Source organism: Notolepis coatsorum (assembly GCF_963971535.1).
Source record: "Notolepis coatsorum genome assembly, chromosome: 20".
Classification (NCBI taxonomy): Eukaryota; Metazoa; Chordata; class Actinopteri; order Aulopiformes; family Paralepididae; genus Notolepis; species Notolepis coatsorum.
Genome location: NC_140184.1, coordinates 31,515,786 through 31,525,118, shown reverse-complemented (window position 1 = coordinate 31,525,118; position 9,333 = coordinate 31,515,786).

Below are 9,333 nucleotides of genomic sequence, written 5' to 3'. Positions count from 1 at the left end.
CTGTGCAGTCGCAGAGAAGGTAAAATACTGGAAAAGCGTGATAGTACTGTTTCCAAGATGCAGTAATAAGACATCAAATTAGTGTTTTTTGTAATGTTTTTATTTTATTTTTATTCATCTTTCTTGATTGATTGATTGAACATTTTATTAACAGATTGCAGAATGGGTACAGTACAGTACAGCTCAATACATACAATTGTTAAGGGGATGCAGACCAGAGAAAGACTTTCGTCTTGTTTACATCAGGGTCCCCCATTTTCAATTCATCAGGACATATATGACATAAATCAAATCAAATTTATTTATAGGGCCCGACAACACACGTTAATGTCCCCATGGGCCGTACAGGTCTTCTTTAAACAAGTCAAGAAGAAAACATAACAATAAGTCAAGAACAGAACAAGAACACCATAAGGTCCAAACATTTTTAGATGAATGCAAATAAATGAAAGAATGCAAGCACTCCCAGACATACCCCACGCGAAGGTAAGGAAAAACTCACTAAAACCTAACAATAGGGAAAAAAGCTCCACAGGCAGTGTGGAGGAGAGAAACCTTAGAAGGGCCATTCAAGGGGGGATCTCCCTTCTTAGATGTTGGTGATAGTAGTGTTGCAGACGGACAGTTGGTAAGCATGCACTCATGTGTGTAGTGAAACACAGATGAGTGCATGCAATAGCAACTGTACATTTTGAAAGATTAAAGATAGAGCTAATAGCGATAGCAACTGAACATTTTGAAAGATTAAAGATAGAGTTGATAGCGGATCTATTTGAGGCACAGGGGCGGCGCAAAGAGGGTCACTTCCTCCCCGTCTTAGTCACGGGACATTCAACACTCCGGTCGTTTCTCAGGGACAGCCGGAGACAGGGAGATACACGACATACAGATAGACAGTACTGCTACATCTATACATTTATGACATACCACCAGATTTGCAAATACAGTACTGTTTGTGATACGAAAAGAGCCCAGAAAAGAGAGTAAATACATTTGATATACATTCTCATAATCAACCCTCGTTTCTTCCAACATCGGAGGACAAATGGGCGTTCTAAACATTCTGCGAAACCCCCTATATTGAGATTCTGCAGTTAGGCCATAGAATGATATCAAAATGCCTAGGCCATTATATTTATTCTAGGGGTGGATACCTGTCTCATCTCCTAGTCTGGATATGAATGAATGAAAACTTTATTGAACAGATTGCAGAATGGGTACAAATACGGTACGGCTCAATACACACAATTGTTAAGGGGATGCAGACCAGAGAAAGACGTTGGTCTTGTTTACATCAGGGTCCCCCCATTTTCAATTCATAGTGACATTTATGACATACACAATATGACATCATGACATTTATGAATAGGGACAACATACAGGTATATAGTACTGTTACATTTGTGACATATACAATATGCAAATATACAGTACTGTTACCCATAGATCCTGACAGAGAGTATTATACATGTAGCAGGGTGGATTATCCCTGCTTTATGGGAGTGGTTGTACACGGCCACCTGGTAGCGGGATGCAGTAGAGTTTGATCTAACTGAACCCCTGTCTTTGGGCCCGGAACGTCGAACTGGAGGTCGGGCAGCAGGAGCGGATGGGGCCCAGGATTTACTAACCTGGGGGTGGTACTCTGGTCCTCCTCGCCCTCCAGGGCGGTCAGCAGTAGCTCCCCACACACTCTCACTTCCCCCAGTACCTCCGTTAGCCCTCCCACACCTGGTGACTGTTAGATGACTAATGATTTTCGCTCCCCAAAGCAGTACCCTTCCTTAATAACCTGTGGAGACCTTTAACCATGAAATACGAGTATGGTGGGGAAGGGTTAAATAATAATGATAATAATAATAATATTACCCGGGCAACAAGGGTTAAGACACAGGCTCAGTAACAGACACACACACCATGCTCCCATCTACGTCTCCTTTATATAATACCTGGTCAAGTCTCAGATACAGGGTTATATCTTAATACACGGGTAATATACAATATGTTCACACTAGGCACCGGGTGCTCTCACTCAACAATACAGGGGGAGCGTTATTCCCAAAATAGGCACCTTGTGCTCGTTCCGTTAATACTACTGCCCCGCTTTGCGGTGGGAAAGACCCAGGTACATGTTAAAGGAGTTCAATGGGAAATTCAATACAGGAACACAGTTATTACACTCAAAAGAAATGACATGTGGGCCCACGTTACCAAATAAAAGGTCCTAGCTAAAGCCGGCTTAAAATGGTTGGGGTACCCCTAGACGCTGCTGCTAGCGTTCGTTTCGAATTGATATTGTTTTGGCACTCGGAGCGCCGCTGTACTTAACAGAGATGGCGGGTGCACTCTCACCACCACTCGTCCGGGTGATAAGATGGCCGTCGGGCGATCCCGCGATAACAGCCAGCGGGCCGGGGTAGACAGCAGGGGCAGTGGCAGAGCTGGAGGAGCGTGCTGTGCTGTGGCGGCCTCTGCTGGAAGAAGAGGTGTCCTCGGCTGCGTCGACGAGACGTCCACTGCGGGGCTGAGGGCTGAGCTGGCGCGCGCTAATCTGTGGGCTAACCTAAACACAGCTAAACTGTGGGTCTTGGTGGACCCTCCTGCTGTCGCCTATATAGCTAACGCAACGTGGCTATGTACACCACCTGTCTTCGGCGACGCTCGCCTAGTGGTACACTCAGAGTCACTATAGCCGTTAGCCACCGGCTAATATACCGCAGAAACTTCTAGGATAACCCGAGGTATTACTGAAGTTTGTTCCTATTTCCGTTTCACTATTCCCACACTTCACTATCGCTTGTAATTCTATGATAACCCGTTTCTCTATCTCTCCTGTTGCTCTTCAACGGGGCTCTTCGAGAGCACACGTCTGTCCACGTTCGAGTTCACTGTCGAAGAGGACTTCCTCCTGTTCCGCCCTCCAGGTAACCAGCGTCTCGCTCGCTCATCTCCTTCCTCCTCTGCTCCGCCTGCCACCACCGCCCCCTGCTGGCGACCGCAAACTGGTCCCACAATGGGACACTCAAGACAGGAAGAAGGATGATTTAGTGTCACGTTAATAATCCATATTGAAGCCGGAGGGAAGAAAGAGAACCTCGCGTTATTGGTCCGGGCGAGATATCAAAGAGAAACACTGGTTATCATGTCTTTGTGCACACAGGGGAAGTAAAAGGTTACGTCAGCACTTCTGAATATTAGAAGAATATTCAGGATGCTACATTTCCCCCCACTTTAAACTTGCCAAGTCCTCTGCAAGTTACCTCAATGGAACACCAGTTTAATACATGCATGAATACGGTCCTTAGACCAACAGTTTCACACACTCTCTCATAAATTGCACACACTGTTCAACAAATACGCTCTTTAGCACGTAGTCCTGGCGATACCGAGCGGGTAGCCGACCTCTGGTGCTCCTCTGGGGCCGGGTTGGCTCGACCCCCCTCATGTCTGACCCCGTGTCAGACTCGTCGGTCTCTGTCGGCAGGTCATTGGCTGCGGCCTCGCCCTCCGAGGCCACCGGTTTGCCGCCAGCGGCGCCCTCCTCGCCCCTGTCTCCGCCGTCCTCGCCGTCCTCTCCAGAGGGGTCCGACTCCACCTCTCCTCCCTCGTCCGGCGCGGCTTCAGCGACGACCCGAGGGGGCCTGGGTGGGTTACACGCCCTAGGACGCGGTTCCCGAGGGTAATCGAAGGCGCCTCCCACGTCTGATTCGGATGAGCTCCGCGATCCCATAGGGGTCCTCCGGGGAGCCCGCGTCCGCTCTTCCGGATCGGAGGCCGGGAAGGAACAGATCTTGAGCTGGTCCCGATGTACGGTCCTTTCGGGGCCCCCTCCTTCGGGCCGAACCGTAAACACAGACGTCCCCTCGTGGCTCTGCTTAACCACCATATAAGGCGTGGGCTCCCACTTGTCCTGTATCTTATTACGACCCTTGGGTCGGTGGTCGCGCAGCAGGACCCGGTCTCCAGCCCTTAAGAGTGCGCCTCTGGACTTCCGGTCGTATATCTGCTTGCGTCGATGAGACGCGTGCTTCGCGGTGCCATTCGCGGCCTCCGCGGCGGCCTTCAGTCGCTCGTGGTGTCCCTGGACCCATTCGTCCAAGTTCTCTGCACCATCGTCGACGACATCCCTGCCCCCCAGGATGTCCCGGGGCATCCTTGTGTCCCTCCCGAAGAGCAAGTAGAAGGGGGAGTATCCCGTGGAGGAGTGCACGTGACAGTTGTACGTGAGTACCAACTCCGGCAGGTGTTCTTTCCAGTCTCGCTTCTTGTTTGCGGGCAAGCTACGCAGCATGTCGTGCATGGTCCGGTTGAACCTTTCGCACTGCCCATTCCCCTGGGGGTGGTATGGCGTAGTACGGCTTTTCGAGTCTACAGAGTTCCTTGATGACACTGGACTCGAAATTTCGCCCTTGGTCGGCATGGAGCCGGGCAGGGCAGCCGTAATACACGAACCAGTGCTTGATGATCGCGGCGGCGGTGGTCTTGTTGGTCTGATCTTTGGTCGGGATGGCGATAGTGAATCGAGTGAACATATCGGTCAACACCAGTACGTTGTCCAATAGGGTGAAGTCCATGGCTAGGACTTCCATGGGTGCCGTTACATTGGTGCCGTTACATTGGTGCAGGTCATCTGGGCCTGGGCCTTCGGGAATACGTCCCGGGCCAGTGCACACCGCTTGCACTGTTGCACCCAGCCCTTCACCTCCTCGGCCATTCCGATCCAGTAGTAACTTCGCCTCATCAGGTCTATGGTCCCCCGCCCACCGAAGTGTCCCCTTCTTCGTGTTGGGTCTCATAGATACGTCGCCGCAGGACCGTAGGTACCACCAGTTGTAGGACCTCTTCCCCGTCGTGGGGGTCGCTGACACGTCTGAACAGTACTTGTTGGTGCAGACGGAACCGTTCCCATTGCCTGTATAACTTGCGGAGACCTGAGTCCATCTCCTGCAACTGGGTTTTAGAGGGTGGGGTCCCACGGGTCACCGCCCGCCACACCGGTCCCAGTTCGGGGTCGTCCGCCTGGAGTTGCCGTAATTCCGCCCAGCTGTACCCGCTGTTCCCCTTCTGCGTCACTATTTGTCTTGCGACGACTGTCGGGACCCCCGTGGTTCGGTCCGTCCCTCAGGGCTTAGTAGAGCCCGGACTTCGTCCGCTGGGATCACTACGTAGCCGTCGCGTACGACTAGGGCGGGGGCCCTCGATGGGGCGGTCCGTTCCTTAGTGCCCAGCCGAGTATGGGTGCCTGTCGCCGCGATCGTTAGGAAGTCTTTTTCTGTGTCTTCCACTTCAGGTTCTTGCCTCATCGGCATGCGTGACAGGGCGTCGGCATTCTGATTAAGCCGGCCGGGTTTGTAATGTACCACAAAGTCATACTCGGCCAGCTGGGCGTTCCAACGCTGCTCCACTGCCCCCAGATTGGCCGCGCCTAGGTACCGCAGCGGGTTGTGATCGGTGACCACGGTGAATTGGGAGTAGAGCAAGAGGTCTCTGAACTTCTCTGTGATCGCCCACTTCAGGGCGAGGAGCTCCAGCTTAAAGGGGCTATGCGTTATAAATGTCATTTTTCAGTCTCTAGCATTGTATTATAGTAATAGGAGTTCGTATCAATGTGTTTTTGGGCCTAAATACTATATTGACGAATTCCTCAGCTACAGCCCATCCCCTGTTTGCCTCTAGTAAATCAGGTCATGTTGATTTGACGACCTGGTGCACGTCACAGGGCGCTGTTTATAGCGCACGGTGATGTGATTGGCTCTGTGGTTTTAGTAATGCCCGCCTCCATTCTTCGACAGACAGACCGGCGTTAGCTCTCGGGACTCTGGAGCGATCGCTAGCTAGTTAGCACCAGCCGGGGCCGGCGTTAGCAACCGGGGGCGTCGCGGAGCATTCAGCCTGCTGGCTACCTAGATCCACTTCAACCAGCGTCGCGGAGCATTCAGCCTGCTGGCTACACAGCTTGTCGGTGTGCTAATAGCCTCTGCAAGCTAACGGTAGCTGGCTCCAGGCTATTAGCACATCGACAAGCTGCTGGAGCTCCCGACGCTCGGCTGGTTGAAGTGGATCTAGGAATGCTCCGCGACGCTCCCGGTTGCTATCATGTGCAGGTCCTCGTCTCAGACCTGTGTACTGCACACGCATCATGCAAGCTACACATCGCTGCATGTTGATCAATGGTGGCCCACTCGGTGCATCACAGTGGGCTACTATTGTGCTAACAACAACCGCGGTGTCCGGCTTGTCGGCCGGCATGAGTGCTCGATTTAAAATGGTTCTCTCCTCTTTGTATACCTTTGTCCTCACAAGTATTCTGCCAGGGAACTTATGGATACGACAATAGTAGTAGTTATAAGGTGTTTGATCATTGTGTCGTTGTACATATTGTGTATACACCGTTAGAAGCTAACGTAGCTTAGCTTGGTAGCTATTGTGCTAACAACATACCCCGACGTCTAGCTTGTTAGCCGGCATGAATGCCCGATTTAAAATGGTTCTCTCCTCTTCGTATACCTTTTTCCTCACAATTATTCTGCCAGGGAACTTATGGACACGACAATAGTAGTAGTTATAAGGTGTTTGAGCTTGTAACGTTAGTTAGCTCATAGCTATCGTTTGAGCTTGTAACGTTAGTTAGCTCATAGCTCTCGTGTACCACGATAGCTATGAGCTAACTAACGTTACAAGCTCAAACACCTTATAACTACTACTATTGTCGTGTCCATAAGTTCCCTGGCAGAATACTTGTGAGGACAAAGGTATACAAAGAGGAGAGAACCATTTTAAATCGGGTATTCATGCCGGCTAACAAGCTAGACGTCGCAGCATGTTGTTAGCACAATAGTAGCCCACTGTGATGCACCGAGTGGGCTACTATTGATCAACATGCAGCGACATGTAGCTTGCATGGTGCAGTGCTTTGCCCCACAGGTCTGAGAAGAGGACCTGTGGTACCCTTGACTGAGATTTCATAATCAAAACTGTTAGATCAACCCTGAAAACTGAAAATATCTGTGGTAATAGTTCATAACATGGACTCTCAGAGTGATGGAACCTATGTTAGCTTCTAACGGTGTATACACAATATGTACAACGACACAATGATTTACATTATTACAAATATGGTAACGTGGTTGTGGCTTTTACAAATAGTGGTAACATATATATATATAGATAGACAGTACTGCTACATCTCTATATTTATGACATACCATATTTGTATGTAACCTGAAACCTAAGGGGGGACCCTGATGTAAACAAGACGAAAGTCTTTCTCTGGTCTGCATCCCCTTAACAATTGTGTGTATTGAGCTGTACTGTATTGTACCCATTCTACAATCTGTTAATAAAGTTTTCAATCAATCAATCAATCAATCAATAAGACCTCCACCTGGATGGAATGACGGGGAGATGGGCGGAGCTATTTGGTGGGTGGCTGTCACTCAAAGTGTGGGTGGAGCCAAGCCAATAATAGCCTGCTTTCATGAGGCTGAAAAATGCTGGTTTTGAGTACAAGATTAGAAATATAAAACAATGATTATTTTTGGAATAAAAATTACACATGTGTTACATAGACTCACAGGAAGTGTGTAAAGTTGCCCAAATAGTGCTAGGAATAGCACTGCATGACACCTTTAAACGCGCTGTAGTTCTGGTCGTTTCTTTCGGACCCTCGTAGACCTCTGCTCACGAAAGCGATGACGCGCTCCACGCCCTCTTGCTTCTGACTCAACACTGCTCCCAGCCCCAAGTAGCTCCCGTCTGTGGTCACTATGAAGGGGAGTCGGAGGTCTGGGTAGGCCAACACCGGTGGCTTCATAAGGCACTCTCGCAGGTGGTCGAAGGCCTCTTGACACTGGGGAGTCCACTTGAAGGCCTCGGCCCGTCCTTTAGCAAACCCCTTCTTTTCTTTTCCCATTAGGGCATGCAGAGGCTGGGCCACTTGGGCGAAGCGGAGCACGAACCTCCGGTAATACGACAGGAACCCGATCACTTGTCGCACTTCTTTCGCAGAGCGTGACGCCGGCCAGTCCTCTAGAGCCTTTACTTTGTCGGTGTCGACTTGGACACCGGCCGCCGATACAATGTGTCCCAGGAATTTCACCTCTGTCTTGAGGAGGAAACACTTCCGGGGCTTGAGTTTGAGCCCATGCTCACGAAGGCGTCCGAACACCAGGTCCAGCTTTTGGCAGTGACTCTCGAAGTCGCTGGCGAACACCAACACATCGTCTAGGTAGACCAACAGGACGTCGAAGGCCAGGTCTCCTAGCACCGCGGTCATCAACCGCTGGAACGTCGCCGGGGCGTTGCACAGCCCAAAGGGCATACGGGTCCACTGGTAGAGACCGAAGGACGTCGTGACGGCCGTCTTTTCTTGGTCCTCCTCCTTCACCGCCACCTGGAAGTAGCCTGCCGTGAGGTCGAGAGAGGAGAAGATTCGGCCTGCCCCAGGGCGTCTAGGGACTTTTCTATACGGGGTAGAGGATACGCATCTCGGTGCGTCACATTGTTCAGTCGGCGGTAGTCGCAACAGAACCGCACAGAGCCGTCTTTCTTGATTACTATCACGGCTGGCGACGCCCATGGGCTACAGCTCTCCACTAGGACGCCCTGGTCCACCAGGTCTTGCACGTGTCGTTTCACTTCCTGGAAGACGTGGGGCGGTATCCGGCGGTGCTGTTGCTTGACGGGGTGTGCGTCTCCGGTGGGGACGTAGTGAGTGACCGTGGTCGTGTAGCCGTAGTCTCCATCGTCGACGGAGAACACGTCTTGTGTTTCTCTAATACCTGGTTCAGTCGGCTCACTTGGGCCGGTGTGAGATCTTGGAGGTTCGCTTGTACGGGCACAACGAGCTCTCGGCTCCTCTCGTCGGCCACCGCCAGTGTCGGGTTGTCCCTGGCTTCAATCGCCGTCACTCTAACTCCTCCGTCTATTACTTCCACGGTCACCCTCTCTTTGGGCCGTACTTGACTGGGGCAGTGGAGTTCCGCCAGTCGGGACGGGGGCCGGAGCATGAATTCGGCGTCGGTCGGGTTTAGTAGACGCACGGGCACTCTTCCATTTAGGGCGTACACCACCACGTTAGCTACTAGCAGGCTGGGTGGCAGGTTGGCACTCGGAGTGCTCTCGAGTATCACGGGACGCCGCATCCCCGCCGACGTCTCGCAGCGACCTGAGACGATCATTTCGCTGTGCGGGGGAACAACCACCGGGTCTCGGCCGGCCACCTTCACGTATCCCATTTTTCCCGGGGCGGTGCACTCCCGTTCTTCCTGCGCCATGGCAGTGACGACTCGGCGCAGTGCGACACTTCCGGCGCCGGGGCGACGACTACTTGTG